Raw genomic sequence first — 18,490 nt, 5'->3', positions numbered from 1 at the left:
CATGCCACCCCTTGAGCTGCATTTGGCCAGCTGTGTGCATCAGCATGGAAACCTAGAGCAAAGTATGTGGAAAGGCAATTCAGATAGTGTATTAGCTGCAAACAGAGGAAGGAAAAGCAGCCAACTGCAAGAATCATGGCGGTTGCATTGCGTTCATCTTGTTCCTGCCTTTGTGGGGCACGAGAGGCAAAGGAGGGCGCAGTTGTGTGTACACCCAAGGGGAAGAGGAAAGAGTGGGGTTGCATGAAAGCACACCTTGCTCTGAAGGGTCTTTGTAGAGTAAACGAGTGTTATAAAGGGGAGTAGAGGGGTTCCCTCATTAGCTACCCAGCACTAACACGTAGCACAGAGGTCGGAGGGCATAGCCCATCTGTCTTGCCTTGAGCACATAGGGGTATATGGGTTGTCCCTGCCTCCTAGTTGGATCAAGACACACCTTGGCAAGGGCCTTGCGCCTTTCCTGGCAAAGATCTGTACCTCCCTAGCGACTCCTGCTGTGCGCTGCGAAAAACCATTACGCTAGGCCTGAATTCCTTCCCAGAACTGGGGAGGGGAGAGCAGGGGGAAATAAAACCTAGGAATCCTAGCTCCCAGACCCCATCCTTGTAATGCAGGCAGAGGCACTCTGGTTTGCTGGCCACAGGAGCCAAATGGATCTAGCAAAATGCTCCCCTCCCCAATCTTGGAAAAGCATTGCTGTTCCTCATCAAGATGCAAGATGTCCATTTCAGACCATCTCATCTCTGTTTCTCTCTCTCTCCCTCTCCCTCCCCCTCCCGCCCATCTTGACGCCCAGAAACTCCCGCCTGGGACTCCAGGCCATAAATCAGGCCTGGACTGAAGGGGGGGAGGGAGACTTTCCCCTCCTGCTTCTCTTCCCCCTCAGATCCGTTTCCGGTCCCTTTCTGGCAATTAATATAAATGGACAGCAAGGAGCTTGGCAAGTGAAAATGCAGCCTTTGCCAGTGTGTGTGTGTGTGTGTGTGTGTGTGTAACTGGAGTTTTGCTTGGGAGGGGGAGTTGCTCCTTGTGCAGACAGTTTTCTTCTGCTTCTGGCAAGGACAGCCAGACCCACCCCTTAGTGCAAGCTAAGTTTTGGCTTTGGGATAGCTTCAGAGCTAAAGACCCAACAAAATTGATTTCCCATACATTTTTTGTTTTAAAGGAGAAACAATGCTTTTGGTTCTGATCCTGGGATTATTCCCATTTTGCATGATCCTAATTAGGTCCCCTAATGAGGGACATGGGTGGCGCTGTGGGTTAAACCACAGAGCCCTACGGCTTGCCGATCAGAAGGTCGGTGGTTCGAATCCCCGCGACGGGGTGAGCTCCCGTTGCTCAGTCCCAGCTCCTGCCAACCTAGCAGTTTGAAAGCACATCAAAGTGCAAGTAGATACGTAGGTACCACTACAGCGAGAAGGTAAACGGTGTTTCTGTGTGCTGCTCTGGTTCACCAGAAGCGGCTTTGTCATGCTGGCCACATGACCTGGAAGCTGTACGCCGGCTCCCTCGGCCAATAATGCGAGATGAGCGCGCAACCCCAGAGTTGGTCACGACTGGACCTAATGGTCAGGGGTCCCTTTACCTTTAACTAGGTTACCTTTAGGCCCCAAAAGGTTGGTATCTAAACTTTATTTTTTAAATGAGGATATAATTAGTTGCGTCAGTGTTCATTCCTGGAACATTGTGCTGGAGAAAAAAAGAGGACTACCTTTGAGAGCAAGTCTTATTTTCTGCCTGGTTTAAGAGATTCTGCTGTTCATTCTGCTCCCGTGTTTATCAGGCCCAACAGTGGGGCATTAGGCAAAACTAGACTCTACCCCAGTGGTAGGGATCCTCAGGCTCCCTCAGGGGCTGAATCTTGTGCGGGGGGGGGGGAGAGTGTACTGCCCTAAATCCAGCGCTGATCATCCTCTGTCCCCATAAGCCTCTGTTCTGTGACACGCAACTCCTTTCCTCCCAGGCTCTGTCCCATGAGAGTCTGAGCATCAGGTGACCTGTCAATCTCAATAATGTAAGCATTTCCACAACTTTGAGAGCTAGGTACAGTTCTCTCCGATACCTGATAAAATTTCCTTTTTAGAGGAGTGGTGGGGGACCCCTTTTGGGGGCCTTATCAACGACACGATACAGATGTCCAGTGGGCAGCGTTTTGTGAGCTCAGGGAGTTTGGCTCCGTCTACCCACTGCGAATGACCGAACTGATCACTAATACAGTGCAGAGAGATGTGGCAGAATTACTTGCTCTCAAATAGAGGCTGATTGGATGGAGTCAACACTAGAGCAATAAATGATGTGGATGCAGCAAGCAACGCCCTCTGTGGATCATAGAATCATAGAAATGTGGAGTTGGAAGCGACCACGAGGGCTATTTGGTCCAATGCAGGAATCTTTTGTCCAACGTGGGGCTCGAACCCGCAACTCTGGGATGAATGTTTCAGTTCACAGAAGCTTGCAATTAATTAATCAACTAACTTGTGGCATGCTGGCAGCTCCCTCACAGCACAACAGCATCCCTTGACTTACAGGATATGAATTTTGGATAAGCAGAGATGGGCATCTCTGACAAGTTTCTGGTAGATACCCAGGGACTTGCTGGTTGTTTAGGATTCTGTAAAAAAAAACACCAACAACCCACTACGCTGGGCTGAATGGATTTTCGTCTGCAAAACACTTTTTCTTAAATGTGTGCATAATTCAGGATTGGGTTAACACAAATTATGTCTTAAAGTGTGAAGAGATTCTGAGTATGCACTCTTGCTTTGTAAATTAAAAACCAATCTTGGGGATTTTATTTTTTAAAAAACAAAGCATGTGGACCACCTAAGACTGAAGTCTGCCATCTCTAATGTAAGAGTCTTAACTTCTTGGGCTGCAGAGAAATGAATGCTTAAAATAAACTGTTGGAGTTCTCTTAGAAAAAGACGCCACGTGGATTTTAAGCCTGGGCACCATGACCTCAACTGGACTTAATTGAATTCATTGATGTCCCTGCACGATTGCGAGCCTACAGCTGTTTCCCAGTGAACCGGGGATAGAGAACAGGTACCTGCTCTGCAGACATATGGCTTTAGTAGAGCTGGGCTTTTAGATTCATTGTTCCTTTAACAGAAACTCATTTCAAAGTTCAGCTTTCCCTTCAAGTACGGTACTACCTTGGACAAAATAACCAATATAGTTGGATCTTTTATTTAAAGTTGGTGTGCACTTTGTTGGAGTAATGTTTTGGTTATTTTTACTGCTGGATTTGATTTCTTCCATGCTTTTATTTTATTATTCTTATACTTATGTCGTACCTATACACAGTCACTCCTTTTTATCCTTCGAGGTAGGTTGGGCTGAGAGATTGTGACTGCCCCAAGGTCACCAGAAATTCATGGCTGAGTGGGGGATTTGAACCCTGGTCTCCCAGGCCCCAATCCAACACCCTAAACACTCTTTTCTTTGGCAATTTGATTTTCTTCTTCTACAAATGCATTATCTGTGCTTCTCCCCACACAGCTCATACACATGCCATTCACAGGTACCTCGCTTTCCAGGGTTGCATATAGCTCAGTTGGTAGAGCCTGAGACTCTTTAATTTCAGGGTTGTGGGTTTGAGTCTCATGTTGGGCAAAAGATTCCTGGGTTGGACTAGATGACCCTTGGAGTCCCTTCTGACTCTATGGTTCCTTTTGCAGCCTAAGCAAGGCTCTGCTGTGGAACCTTACAATTTTCCTTTTTAAATAAAAGCCACCCTCAGGCTGCAATCCTGTCCTCATGGAATAAGACTAGTTGAGCTCCATGGGGCTTCCTTTTCAAGTAGGCATGTATAGGATTGTGCTGTTAGTATCAGAACCTACAGAAGCAGCGCAAGAAGAGCATGTGCGCTTCCTCATTACCAGTGCCGCACAGGTGACTTACCTGCGGCACCTCCATGCACTAAGGATGGCTGGAGCTGGTGGGAGTTTGGAGTACAGCAACATCTGGAAGGCCACAGGTTAGCCACCCTTGCCAGAGGGCATTTACCATGGTGGCTATTTCTCACTTTTATAGCTTGTTTAACGCAATAGAGCAATGTGAATTTAATTATTAGTGCCGGCATCCTCAAAACATCCCTGGGCAGAAAAGTTAGCCCAGGCACCCCCAAACTCGGCCCTCCAGATGTTTTGGGACTACAATTCCCATCATCCCTGACCACTGATCCTATTAGCTAGGGATGGTGGGAGTTGTAGTCCCAAAACATCTGGAGGGTCAAGTTTGGGGATGTCTGCATTAGCCCTTGTTTTACAGGGAGGGGAAATGGATGCTGAAAGAGGGATTTCCTCCAGTCTACACAGGGAGTCCACAGCAGAGATGGGATTCGTAATCCCTGTCCTCCTACATTCAAATCCATCACTCTTGCCGCCCCATCCTTCAGTTACCTGGTTCACAGATCAGCCTCTTAACAGCTGCCCACCACCTTCCCTGGCACCCCGCTCTTTAGAAATGTCGCGCTCCCTTTCCAGAAGTTGCAACTCCTTCCTTCTGCGCGCTTTCCCTGGGAGTTAAAGGCAGTGCGCAGGGCTGCGCTGCGGCGATCCTCGAGAGAGAGCAACGACCGTGTGTCCTCGCGAATCAGGGCAGCGATTCTGCAAATCCCCACCCACCCACGTTACATGAATTAGCTCCGCTGCGGGGCTGACTTCTGAACAGACGCGGGCAAGGCTTGCACCGTGCGCCCCAGCTGTGGGCATGCACATTACAGCCTTCGGAAGCCAGATCCGCGGAAGCCCGCGAGTGTTGCTTCCGAGTAAGCGCCGCCAGTCTCGGCTGAAAGTTTCGCTCCCCCCTCCCTCCCCGTCTCCCAACAAAGCCGGAGACACTTCAAAGGGTTACTTCTGCTGAACCGCCAAGGGCAGCTCTTCCACCCTACCCCGCCCCCCGCATTCTCCTCCCTCCCGTCTCCCGCAGCAGCGTCATTGGCTGGGAAAATGGAAATGGGAGTGGCCCGGCCCCCCTTGGTCTCCTCCCCCTCGGTCTCATATCCTCCCCTCCCCTCCCCGCCCCATCCCTCAGCCCCGCGCTCCAGTGTAAAGTTTCACCCAAGCACATGACTGGCTTTAATGGCTGCTGAGCGCCGGGGCGCGCGCCCTGGCCAGCACAACGTTCCATTGCCTCCTCCCCTTCCTCCTCCCCCCGCTGCTCCGTCCCAGTCCCCGCACGAGCAGGGCTAGCAAGCAGTTCGGTGCGACTTTGCAAAGCTGGACGCGCAGGGTTGCCTGTCTTTCCTGGTCTTCGCGGGAAGGAAGGCTTCGCTTCTGAGTCTATCGCGCGCAAAGGGGGTCGGGGGTCGGTGGAGAGTTTCGTGCGCGTCCTGGAAGCCGAGAGGACGACCGAGGGGGGGAAAGGAGACCTGCTTCCAGGTAAGAGATCCAGCGTGAATACCCGCCTCCCTTTCTTTGGCAAACTTTGCTCGGGGTGTGTTTGGGAGACGGTGGGCGTAAAAAGGAGGGTTGCTTGCGTTTTCTTTTATGCGCGTTAAGTTGAGAGAGGGGGCAGGGAGTCTCCTCTTCCCTTTCTTTCTTTCTTTCTTTCTTTCTTTCTTTCTTTCTTTCTTTCTTTCTTTCTTTCTTTCTTTCTTTCTTTCTTTCTTTCTTTCTTTCTTTCTTTCTTTCTTTCCTTCCTTCCTTGTTTGGTTCCTGCTAGATTCCGATCGAAGTCTAGGATTACACTGCAAAACCCCAGCCGCTTTCCTCCTGCTCCCTCCTCCTCCTTTTCCAAAGTTGTGTTTTGATTCGGAGAGGATCGCCCGTCTTTCTCTCTTTCCCCGTCCCTTGGCACCCCCTCCCTCGCCAATGACATCTCTCATCCTCGCGTCACCCCTCTGAACTGCAGCCGTTGCGCTGAAATCAGATGCGCTCCCCAAAGTAATTTTTAAGGGGCACCCTCCTGGCGCAAGTTACAAGGTCCGGAATTGCTGCCTTAGTTTGGTGAGCAAAGCTGCGGGCCTGATATTTCGGGGTGCCGTTTTGAGGGGTGTGTGTGTGTGTGTGCGGGAATTATTCAATTTCAGTTCCAACCCCCCCATCCTTCTCTCCATGAGGCTGCTTAATAAAACCAACTGTTGCTTCCAGTAGCCCTGGCCAGCTGTCACTGGGGCTGTCCGCTCCCCCCCCCAGGCCACCGCCTGCGACAAGGGTGGAAGGGAAGAGGTTTCCCTCTGGTCCTGTAAAGCCCCACGTTCTTCTGGAAAAGCACCCCTATCCCCCCCACCCATTTTCTATTTTCGTCTCTCCTACTTTGACTTACTTTCTGGAAGAAACGTTTCATGTGTAAATGGGGGGGGGGCATGCTCTGGTCATATAGGCATCCCAGGGTTTAGGTTGGTGGTTCTTCCTGACTTTCTCATCACTAAATGCTTTTGCAGCACCTCCCATTTAAGGATTTTTTCCTGTTGTTTTTTTTTTAGAGGGGGAAGAAGTCTTTGGACGGGTTGCTGCACATTCTTTTTAAAAAAATCTGTGGGCCTTGTGGATCTTTCTCTCTTTCCGGAACTTGGAAGAAAAGGCTGATATGTTTGCTCTGTGCCACGTGTGGGTGTGGTTGGCGCTTCTGGTGCCTTCAGAAGTCAGCTTTGCAGTTCGCTTTATATTATTAGTGGGTGGCGGTGTGTGTGTGGCGGCAAACCCAACCACCACTTCAGTTTCATCGCCGCCATCCCCTTTTCTTTATTTCAAGATAACTGTCGGAAGAAATGCCTTGGGTCATGTCACCTCCCTCGGCAAGATTGCAGTCACTGTCCTTTGCAGGGAATCTCGGTGTCCAAATAAAAGACAGCGGAGCCAGCGGCGTCCGCCTTGCCAAGCTGCCAGCGGTTGGTCGACCCGTGGGTGGAAAAACAAGACCGTGGCTTAGCTTTCAAGAGGACGTTTCCAACTCGGTCTGTGTTTTTGCAAAGTCTGAGCAGTCTTGTGGGTGTGAAATTGGAGCCGTGGCTCTTGCATTTTTGTGCCCAAGTCTCCATAGCTTGGGAGATCCAGTCTTGCGGTGCTGCTGCTGCTGCTGCTGCTGCTTTGGGACTTGGTGGCCAGTTGGGGAGTGATTTTTGTGTGCATCTAGTGCCCGATGGTTGGCATTGTGCATGGCCCAGGCCCACAAAGAGCGTGCAAGGTGGCTTTTGCAAAGGGTGTGAAGAATAGCTTCCTTGGTGCCTGGGTGGTGCTTTGTTTTCTTGAGGTGCTCAGCGGTAGGGTGCAAGCTTGAGGCTGGTACCAGTTGACTGCTTTTCTGTTTTAAAGAAATGAAAGAAACCAGACTCTGGTTGGGTGCTTAGCTGTCATCGGGGAAAGGTAAACCCTTAAGAAGGGGAGCAGCCATCCATTGAGATGAATTATCAGCTGGCAGGACTTCAAAGTCAGGAGGAAAAAGAAAAGCATGCATAGTGTGTGGACATGCCTGTGCCTTTTTTTTTTTTTTTCCATATCAGCCTTGGAACTTTGCTCAACTTGGTTGTTAACTATATAACACATCCTAGTGCGTTGAGAAGTCCAAGTTCTAATCATGCTGCGTTTCCCTTTCAGCCCTGCGCACTCTTTATCGTGGTTTTTTTTTTTAATCTTTCGTTGTGTTTCTTAATAATGATAAAGCTTAGGACGTATGCAGTGCTTCAGAGCGTTCAAAGTGCTTCAAACCATGATCCTTGCAGCAGCCCTGTAAAGTCAGTTTTGTACCTATGTGGCAGATGGGGAGGGAGGAAGAACGCAAGCTTGCCTACCAAATTCTGTCTGGAGATCTGAACCAAAGGCACCTTGCATTCTTAACCACTTTCTGAGGAATCCTGAGGTGGAGGGGCTTTCTTTTTTGGGGTGTGTGGGTTGGAGCAGAAGGGACGGATCCAGTGGTTGAAGAATCAGTACAGTGGTACCTTGGGTTACAAACACTTCGGGTTACAGACTCCGCTAACCCGGAAGTAGTACCTCAGGTTAATAACTTTACCTCAGGATGAGAACAGAAATCGCGCAACAGTGGCACGGGAGCAGCGGGAGGGTCCCATTCACATTAGCTGAAGTGGTACCTCAGGTTAAGAACAGTTTCAGGTTAAGAACGGACCTCCGGAACGAATTGAGTTCTTAACCAGAGGTACCACTGTACAGTACTTCTATCAGGCATGCCAGCTTGCTCTGTCCAAGGTAGGAGATGGGTTTGGAGAGGATTTTCTCCCTTTTCCTTGCTTCCTGTTTTTTGCTTTTAACCGCTCCCTCGTATTGACATTCATTGGGTTGGGAATCACTGGGCCAGCTCCAGGGTTGATGTGTGAACGGGTTTTTCCCCCCATTCTGAGGTGCATGTTGGGAATTCAGGGCCTCCCATTGTCTGCTGCCAACACCCAAACCCTATTGTTTGTGCCCGTGAGGTTTTTCCACTCGAGTTCTGGATGCGAGTGCTGCCCCATTGATGGCATTCCTTTCCACATGCTAAGTGGCACTCAAACTGGATCTTTAGGTCCCTCCTAATGTAGCTTTAGGGACCCAGGTGGCGCTGTGGTTAAACCACTGAGCCTAGGGCTTGCTGATCAGAAGGTCGGCGGTTCGAATCCCTGTGACGGGGTGAGCTCCCGTTGCTTGGTCCCAGCTCCTTGCAACCTAGCAGTTCGAAAGCACGTCAAAATGCAAGTAGATAAATAGGAACCGCTACAGCGGGAAGGTAAACGGCGTTTCCGTGTGCTGCTCTGGTTTGCCAGAAGCGGCTTTGTCATGCTGGCCACATGACCTGGAAGCTATACGCCGGCTCCCTCGGCCAATAATGCGAGATGAGTGCGCAACCCCAGAGTCGGTCACGACTGGACCTAATGGTCAGGGGTCCCTTTACCTTTTAATGTAGCTTTACACTGCATTCTACAAACTACATTATAAAGAGCTCTTCTGCTAGTTCTATTCCTCTCCCATCCCGTTCTTCTCTTTAAAAAGAAAGAAAGCCTTCTTTTCTGTTACTTTTCAGGTAGTTCGATAGGACCCAGAAGAGTTTGAAACGATATGTTCTATATATTTTTTTATTCCATGTGTGTAGAACAGAGTAAAGCAGTAATCTTCCAGGTTTCAGGGATCTCTTCTCCAGACAGCAAAACATTTTGCTTTTTTGTGTTTCGTTCTTTAAATGAAAATGACCGAAGGGGTGTTCGAAATAAAACACGTACCAATGGAACTGTATACAGTAGTGCACATTGCACGAAAACCTTCAGAGTCATATTTGGCACCTGAGCTCCTAAGGAAGGGCCTGCATTTAGCTGTCTTGAATATGCGAGACCCCAGTGGGGAAGCAAGTGCCTTTCGAATCAGTGTGGCTTGCTTCCTCTTAATCCCTTCTGAGATTGCAAAAGAAACCAGCTCCTTGTGTGTTGAGCTGTGTGACCTTGCGGGATCAGTTGAGTTAAATGCTCACAATTTATGCCAGTTATGCACTTGGTTCATACCATAAAGGCAAACAAAAAACATGAGGCCATCAAAACAGCCTTGTGGACTGGTATCAATGGTCCGTCTAGTGAGTCTAGCACTCTTGCTTCCAATGGTGTGGCTAATAGCTAGATACTCCTTGGGGGAGCTCACGAGGAAGGCAAGACTGAGATGGCCGTTCCTGTTTGTTCCCGATGCCTTTTGATTAGAGGAATAGTGCTCCTAAAGTTGGATGTTCCATTTTCAGCTTTCATGGGAGGCATAGGAGTAGAGTGCGAAAATACAAGCCTGCCCAGGCTGCGCAGAAACACAAACCAAATTGGGAATGTCCTCTTGAAAAATAGAAGAAGCCGCTGTTTTCCATGATTTTGTCTAATCCTCCTTTTTCTAAAAGGCGTGTTAGTTTGTGGCCTTCATATGTTGTGGAAATAAAATCCATCAGCTAATTAATTATACGCTGTATGAAGAAACACTTCCTATTGCTTGTCTGACAAGTTTGATTGTGTGTGAAGAATATTCTTGGAAAGAGAGGTCCACAACTTCTTTCCAGAAGACCCAATGCCAGAAGGTTCATATAGGGCTGCATTTACGCCAAACATTTAAAGTACAGTGGTACCTCTGGTTATGAACTTAATTCGTTCCGGAGGTCCGTTCTTAACCTGAAACCGTTCTTAACCTGAGGTACCACTTTAGCTAATGGGGCCTCCCGCTGCCGCTGCGTGATTTCTGTTTGCATCCTGAGGTAAAAGTTCTTAACCCGAGGTACTACTTCCGGGTTAGCGGAGTCTGTAACTCGAAGTGTTTGTAACCCGAGGTACCACTATACATTGCATCCACGCATAGAATCCTGGGAACTGTAGTTTACCCTTCACAAAGCTATGCTTCTCAACTTGCGGGGTTGTTTGTGTGCCACCAGCTCCCTGGGTGCAGAATCTCTATCCCCTCACCTCTTTTCCTAATTTTTATTCAAACAGACAGACAAAAACAGCAAGCTAAAGGTAATAATAAAGTCATAAAAGCAGGGAGAATAAAAATACAATATCTTAATTTAATAATAATCGTACAAAACTTTAAAAAGAATAAGTGGCATAAAGCAGTGGTCATCAACCCCCGGGCCATGGACCGGTACCGGTCCATGGATCAATTGGTACCGGGCCGCCCAAGGAACATTAAATACAATTAAATTAAAATTATTAAATCAAAACAATCTAAATAAAATATAAACAATCAACGTCCCCCCCCCCCCAGCGGGCCGCAGTAAAATTACCAAGCGTTGACTGGTCCACGGCGATAAAAAGGTTGGGGAGCACTGGATAAAGTATATTCCGCGGTGAAATACAAGGTTCACATTTGAACCAAACATACCAAATATTAATGAATGTTGCCAAATAAACTCAAATTCAGTGAGATTGGTTATATAAATCACAAACGGGGCCACCAAGCAAAAGCAAAGTTGGAGGGGTCTGCCATCCCCCCTGCTGGCACATGTTTTATTTGTCAGGATTTTTTTCCCAGAAATGACAATGAACATGCCTTTTTTGAAACCATAGATCCATAGACTAACAAGATGTGTCCTCGCACCCTTGAGAGATCGCTAGGCGAGCGGCAAACAACAGGTACAGAATTAATTATTGAGAAGTAAAGTCAGCATTGGCACTGTCAGAAATGGGTAAGAGGCACAACTTAGTGTCCAAGGTGACCTGCTTGTCAACAATAATACTAATCTCTGTTACAACCTCCTTCCAGAACTTGTGTACATATTTACATCCCCACCACATATGCAAATATGTTCCTTGTGCCTTACAACCCCGCCAGCATAAGGGGGGGGGACCAGATCTTACAATATGAGCTAGTTGGAGCGGGGTTTAAAACCATCCGTAGATGACCCCTCTTCTGCTATTTCTCCATGGAGATTGCATTTGTTGGAATTATTTTTGGTGTTTGGGTGTTTAAACCCTGCCCTTCCTCCATGAAGCTCAAGGGGTGATACTCTTATCTTTGTCACAAGGCAGGTTAGGCTGAGACGAGGTGGTTTCCCCCAGGGCGGATGTTGTCATGGTGTGGAGAGCTGAATCTTAGAATGAGACATGGGAAATCAAAGCCCACCTGTAGCCTGGTCATATTTTGTGATCGCTGTGCTCTGCAGGTGAGGGCCTCCTTGCAGGCGCCATCTTATCAGGAGGTCTGTTCCGCACAATATAGGAATCAGGCCTTCAGTGTTGTGGAACCTTCCCTTGGGAATTCGCTCCTGTTCAATATTAGATGAGTGCCATCTCTGTTGCCTTTTTGGCGTCTTCTGTGAAACCCTTCCTCTCCCAAAGAGGCTTTTAAGTAGAGATCTTTCCCAGTCTGCATCTGGATTGGACTGGTGGTTGTTTTAAGTGTTTTGTTGTCTGTGTGGTTGCTTCCCTGGGCTCCTTTGGAAGGAAGGTCAGGGTATTCATTTAATAAACTATGGTAATGAGACTGTTGGGTTGCATGGGCAAGTGTCTACAGATTCCTGTGTAATGCCTTCAAGGTGTGTTGAGGTGTGTGGGTTTGTTTTGGTCATGTGAGAGGTCATCGTGACATTGTATTAAGTACTACTGGGTTATTATTTGATCCTGCTTGAACAGATGTTCCCTCCTGCCACACACCCCCCCTCTCTCTCTCTGTGTGTGTGTGTGCAATATCATGATGTGGCTATTGCTGCATTTAAGAATTGAAAGGCAGTGTCATATAGTGGTTAGAGCAGGCATCCCCAAACTGCAGCCCTCTAGATGTTTTGGCCTACAACTCCCATGATCCCTAGCTAACAGGACCAGTGGTCAGGGAAGATGGGAATTGTAGTCCAAAACATCTGGAGGGCCGAAGTTTGGGGGTGCCTGGGTTAGAGCATCCGGCTAGGACCTGGGAGACCAGGGTTCAAATCCCCATTTTGCCACTGGGTGACCTTGGGCCAGCCACTGCCTCTCAGCTGAACTTAAATCACAGGGCTGTTGTCTACACAACACCTTGAGCTCCTTGGAGAAAAGTAATAATAAATGTAATAATGTAATAATAAATGTAATAATATGTAATAAAAAATCAGTAGAAACAAAACAAAATAAAACCTGCTCATCTCTGCATGCCAGTGCAGTACTCCATGTGTCCCGGGAGCTGCTGTTTTGCATTCAGAAATCTGACTCTTTCCTGTTGGTGCTGTCTGTCGGCCAAAATTCCTATACAAAGGCAATGGGACTGAACCCCTAAGTACCTCTCTGTTTGTAGTTTGTTCCAGAGACAGTCCTGTCTCTTAGGACCTTTACTACTCTGTTCCCTCCCATATGCAGATCTGAAAGGGGATGCCCCATGAATGAGCAGGCAGCGTAAACAGTGAAGCAAGGAAAAGAGCTATGAGGTAGGACCAGTGAGAGGAATAAGCTATGTGTTGGGTTTCCCTGCCTTTAAATAGGGATTTGTGGTGAGGTTCCTCTGGGTGCATCCATCTGCTTGGGTGTAAGGGGGAATAATTCTTCTTTAGCTTTGGGAGGTTCCAGAACAGGGGTGCAGAACCTGTTGACGTCCATATGTTGTTGGACTGCAGGTCCTGTCATATCTTGACAGTTTGCCCTGCTGGCTGGGGCTGATGGGAACTGGAGTCCAGAAACATTTTCCCTGTTCCTGGTTTAGAAGGCACTTTACTCCCATGCCAACCTGCCAGTTTCATAAGATTATTTGCTAAAGCCTATCTCCCATTCGTGGTAAGAAACAACAAAGAACAATGAGGGCTTTTTGCGGGGGGGGGGGGCAGAAATACCCGCACCTGTGGAATGCACTTTTCTTAATGAGATTTGCCTAGCATGGCTGTCTTTTAGACATCCCTTTTTATTTACACAGGAATTTTAATATTTTCAGTCAGGTGGCTACTAGTCTGTTGTTGTTGTTGTTGTTGTTTGTTGTTGTTTTAAAAAAGGATTGATTGGCTGCTTTGGTGAATGTGTTTTATTGTATTGCTTATTTTTTTTGTTTTGTACACCACCCTGAAATCTGATACGGCAAAAAGTGCTGTAAAAATAAAAAATTGGCAGAGGGGGGCTTTGCCAGTCTGAGTGGCACACTCAAAACAATGTCTGTGGCTTGGTTCTCGTTGAGGCAGGAAACCCGTGTCTAGGAGGGTGGCCACTTAATGCTGCCTCAACAAAGAGGAAATGTGTCACACACACACGCGCGCACACACACACACACAAAAGAGGACACATATTTGCTTGGAGTTTGCATGTGCTAATGTAGGTGCCAATTTGTTTGTTTGTGTCATTATACCTTACCTTTTAGTCAAAAATCAGCACAAGTTTGCAGTCTAGAAAATCTAGGCTGTGAATCTAAATCAAATAACGTAGAGATAAGTACCACAATTTACCGTAAATACAGATGCAGCGCATCTCACTGCAGCAGGGAAGCCCGTGATGAGCCGATTCAGTCTACTCACTGGTTGCTGACTGTTGATGGGTAACTTCAAGGCCCCTCCTGCTCTCCCTTCTTCTGGCTATTTAGCTTTGAAACGGACCGGACAACCTTTCACACAGAGAACATATTTACACCAAAGGCCTTACCATGTGAAGAGTGGGCAGCATGGCCACCTAGGTTGTTGTTCTTCATTCTGCAAGTGGAGGGGATCATGACACAGTATTCCTTCATAAGGAAGCCAGTGGTGGTTGGTGCCCATTGGGGCAGAATGCCTGGAGGCCAACAGTAGGGGGAGCCAGAGCCAATGTCCAGCAGAGCCAGATAACTCTAGTTTTCTCCCCTGCTGAGTTTTGCATGGACAGCACAGAGATTGGGGAGAAGGAAGCAGACAAGCAGAAGTAAGCTGACCCAGGGGACTGGGTGAGTGCAGACTGAGGCTGGTGCGGCTACCACCACTACTACTTCTCCTCCTCCTTTTCCTCCTTCTCCTTCTATGGGAAAGAGTGTCAATCAAATGAAGACATCTTTGAACAGAAACACATCATGACACCTGCTCCTTCAAGGGCTGGGTGCAGTGTTAGAAACTCATATATACAGGTGAAACTCGGAAAATTAGAATATAATTTATTTCAGGAATGCAACTTATTATTTTTTATTTTAATTTTTACAAATGCTTTCTTTTGGAAATTCCACAGTAATAAAACAAATAGTTACAATAATACAAAAATAAACATCACTATTACATTTCAGTACGTTTCTGAGCACAATTCAAAGTGTTGGTGCTGACCTTTAAAGCCCTAAATGGCCTCGGTCCAGTATACCTGAAGGAGCATCCCCACCCCCATCGTTCTGCCCGGACACTGAGGTCCAGTACCGAGGGCCTTCTGGCGGTTCCCTCGTTGTGAAGCCAAGTTGCAGGGAACCAGGCAGAGGGGCTTCTTGGTTGTGGCGCCCGCCCATCAGATGTCAAAGAGAAAAACAGCTACCAGATTTTTAGAAGACATCTGAAGGCAGCCGTGTTTAGGGAGGCTTTTAATGTTTAATAGATTATTTTATTTCATTTTTCTGTTGGAAGCCGCTCAGAGTGGCTGGGGAAACCCGGCCAGATGGGTGGGGTATAAATAATAGATTATTATTATTATTATTATTATTATTATTAATTACATTCCATTTATAATTGACCCGCCTAACAACAAATAATTACAATTACAACAAATAAAGGCTTGACATATCTTGCTTTGCATGTAGTGCATCTATCTCATATATATTGGTTTCACCTTTTAAGTTGCATTACTGAAATAAATGCACTTTTCAACGATATTCTAGTTTTCCGAGTTTCACCTGTATATGTATATAAGCTAATCGCCAAAAGCCACCTTTAAACTCAGGCTGCTGTTGGCAAAACAGAATGTCTGGTCGCTGTCCCCCCCCCCCCGATGTTTATTATTCATTTTATTTCTATGCCGCTGTATATTTTAAAGAAATACAAAGTGGTTTACAACACATTAAAACATCAAATTAAACAATCCAGAATAAAACAAGTTCAAGCTTTGAGGAAAATATTTCAGATCCTTCTCTTAAGTGGCATTTTGCTTTCTCCATATTTATTCACCTACTTAATTTATATAGCTGCCCCATAGCAGAACAACTCTAGGAAGCCAGTGTGGTGTAGTGGTTAGAGCAGACACCCCCAAACTGCGGCCCTCCAGATGTTTTGGCCTACAACTCCCATGATCCCTAGCTAACAGGACCAGCGGTCGGGGAAGATGGGAATTGTAGTCCAAAACATCTGAGGGCCAAAGTTTGGGGATGCCTGGGTTAGAGTGTCAGACTTGTTCCTGAGAGACCAAGGTTCAAATCCCCACTCAGTCATGAAGCTCACTGGGTAACCTTGGGCTAGCCAGAGCCTCCTAATCTACCTCACAGTGTCGTCGTACTTTTTGGGAGAAAAAGGTGGGATAAAAATGCAATAAGTAAGCTCTTCTGCTTAAGAAAGCTGGAGGGCCCAGCCAGATGGAGACGTCAGTTGCCAACCTGCCACCCAGAGAGCTCCACGTTGTTGCAGTTGGACCCTGCCAGGTGCAAAACCACACCTTGACACCTGAGGAATTTATCCAACCATTCACAGCAATCCCCACCCCACAGCCAGTCCTGAATAACGAGGACCCACTGAAACGCTGTTCACATAATTATGTATGTGGGTTTCTACTCAGGGGACAGGCCACATACCCATTAGCATTGAACTTGTGAGCCAGCTGCTGTATGGCAACTTCCGCAATTTCTTGAAGCCCTGAAATCTGTGGCTGAGCTCATTGTGGTTGCCAGATGAGTTCTGCAAGCTTCTGTGTCACATGATGCACCCATCACTCTCCCAAGTGGGTGTGCAAAAAAATACGTATGCACATATTAAAAGTGACCCCCGTTTTGTTTACGTGGACCAAATCTGAGTTGCCTGAAGGATCCATCCCCATAGGGCAAGGTGACAGATTAGAACAGCCTTCCCCAACCTGGTGCTCTCTGGCCATGCGCTGGTCCAAAATCTATGAAGAGCACCAGGTTGGGAAGGCGGGATTAGAGTATGGTCAAAGCAGGCATCCCCAAACTTCAGCCCTCCAGATGTTTTGGACTACAATTCCCCTCATCTCTGACCACTGGTCCTGTTAGCTAGGGATCATGGGAGTTGTAGGCCAAAACATCCGGAGGGCCGCAGTTTGGGGATGCCTGGGTCAAAGCATGTTGGGCAGCCCCACGGTCCAATGAGGTCGTAATTTTTTATTCAAGCAATTTTCATCTTCGTTTGAACTAAAAATGAAGGAGAAGCCATAATTCATAGGGCATTTCTTTCAGCATGCCCTTTTGTGTTAAAAATATTAAGACAATGCATCACACAAGTGTCTTTAACGGGGGCTCAGTTGCATAAGAGCAGCATTGAGCTCCCATCATTTTTTTGTTTGTGAAAGGTACAAAGGAACGGCATCTCTCCTTGACACAGTTTCCATTTTCTTGTTGTAACTAAGCCTGTTTCTAAATGCAGATTTTTTAAAAATAGCATTTTTCAAAGCCCTTTTTATGTTCTTTGAAACCTGCTTGTGGAAGATTGTAGCTGTTCCCATTTTACAGACTGAGGGTGGAAAGAGTGGAATGACTTGCTCGAAGCCCAAGAAAGCGTATTTAGCAGAGGTGACCTCCTAGGGCAGTGATGGCCAAACTTGGCCCTCCAGCTGTTTTGGGACTAAAAATCCCACCATCCCTGACCACTGGTCCTGTTAGCTAGGGATGATGGGAGTTGTAGTCCCAAAACAGCTGGAGGGCCAAGTTTGGCCATAACTACCCTAGGGCTTCTAGGTCCTGCAGCTCCAGGTAGACCTTTGTGCATTTTTTTATCCATCCTGAGGGATTTGTTGGAATGAGGTCTCTTTGCTGTGCTGTTCCTGGAAGCCGATTCTCTTGCTGTCTCCTCTGTTCTGCGGAGCATGGGTTGGTCACCGCTGAGCTTACCTTTCACCTGAGTTGCCCATTCTTCTGTTTGCTTAGATCAAGGGTTGCCAACCTTTTTAGACCACACACAGAGACATCCTGATGCTGTTTCTGTTGATAACAGCAACAGGGAGCATTCCTGCAAACCAGGAAAAATATACAAGGTGTACACGCCACGCTCACTCTCATTTCATTTTGAAGGCACCTCCACATTTTGCCCCATAACTTTCTTTTCATGTGGACTAGAAACTTGCCCCCACAAAAAAAAAAGAATGCTCAGAGTTTTGGCCACCTGCCAAGGAGCACCAATGAAAACCTTCTTGGCTTTTAATGCTGGCTGGGGCCAATGGGAGATTGACAGCCAACAACACCTGCAGTAGCAGAGGCTTCCCATCCCTGCTTTTAAACTTGGAGGAGCAGGAAGTTCATTCGTTTTATTTGTATGCTGCTTTTCCAGAAATAAATATGCTCAAAGTGGCTTACGGCATAGGAAATGGGAATGCATTTTGAAACCCAAGAAGCGGTGCAGAAAACAGTTTCGCAATACAGGTAACAGCAAAATAACACAATAACAAATATAATAACATACCAAAAATATTTCAGTATTATAAATATAGCAAGATAACATAAACAGCACCTAGCATCCCAATAGCAAAAATAACAGGGGAGTTTTACAGTTTCACCTTGGTCCTAGAAGAAAACCTTCCCATGATGTTGCTCTCAATTACCTCTTCCCAAGGGTTGGGGTAGCTGCAAATGTTCATAGAATCGTAGAGTTGGAAGGGGCCTGAGGGTCATCTAGTCCAACCCCCTACAATGCAAAAACTTTTGAGTCTCATGCTCTACCGACTGAGCTATGGTGGTAAGGGGTGGGGTGCAGGGAATAACCAGGTTGGTCCAAGCCTCTTCAAAGACCCAGGCAGGTCCCTGCCTTCCCATTTCGTGGCATTGGACCTCTGTAGCTGTGAACGGAGTCCAAAGTTCCGTGTGCTTTCAGATCTGCCTCACTTGCTTCCACGACATCAGGGATGGGGAGTGTCTCTCTCCCCGCCCCCGCCCCCCCATGTTGTTTTGCTTCAACTCCCATCACCCCTGAGTCAGAGTCTTACAAATATCTGGAGGTTTGCAGTTTCTCCACCCCTAAGCTCAATTCTTTTGCAGAACTGGGGACTTCAGTG

The 18,490-nt window shown here is 47.2% G+C and overlaps 1 protein-coding gene across 2 annotated transcripts in view; it reads left to right on the top strand.

Moving 5' to 3' along the window:
- Window positions 1-18,490, top strand: part of RARA (retinoic acid receptor alpha) — a 197,538-nt gene that overhangs the window by 25,195 nt on the left and 153,853 nt on the right. Inside the window, exon 1 of one of the 2 annotated variants that reach the window (XM_035135759.3) lies at window positions 5,094-5,384. The exons of the other annotated variant lie outside the window; for it this stretch is intronic. The gene's annotated coding sequence lies outside the window, so the exon portion shown is untranslated. Of the gene's footprint in view, window positions 1-5,093; window positions 5,385-18,490 lie in introns of those variants that run through there. 2 annotated transcript variants of the gene reach the window in all.

Source organism: Zootoca vivipara, chromosome 12 (genome assembly GCF_965207765.1).
Source record: "Zootoca vivipara chromosome 12, rZooViv2.hap1.1, whole genome shotgun sequence".
Taxonomy (NCBI): Eukaryota; Metazoa; Chordata; class Lepidosauria; order Squamata; family Lacertidae; genus Zootoca; species Zootoca vivipara.
The sequence above is the reverse complement of the archived record's forward strand: the minus strand, read 5'-3'. Positions and strand labels throughout refer to the sequence as shown.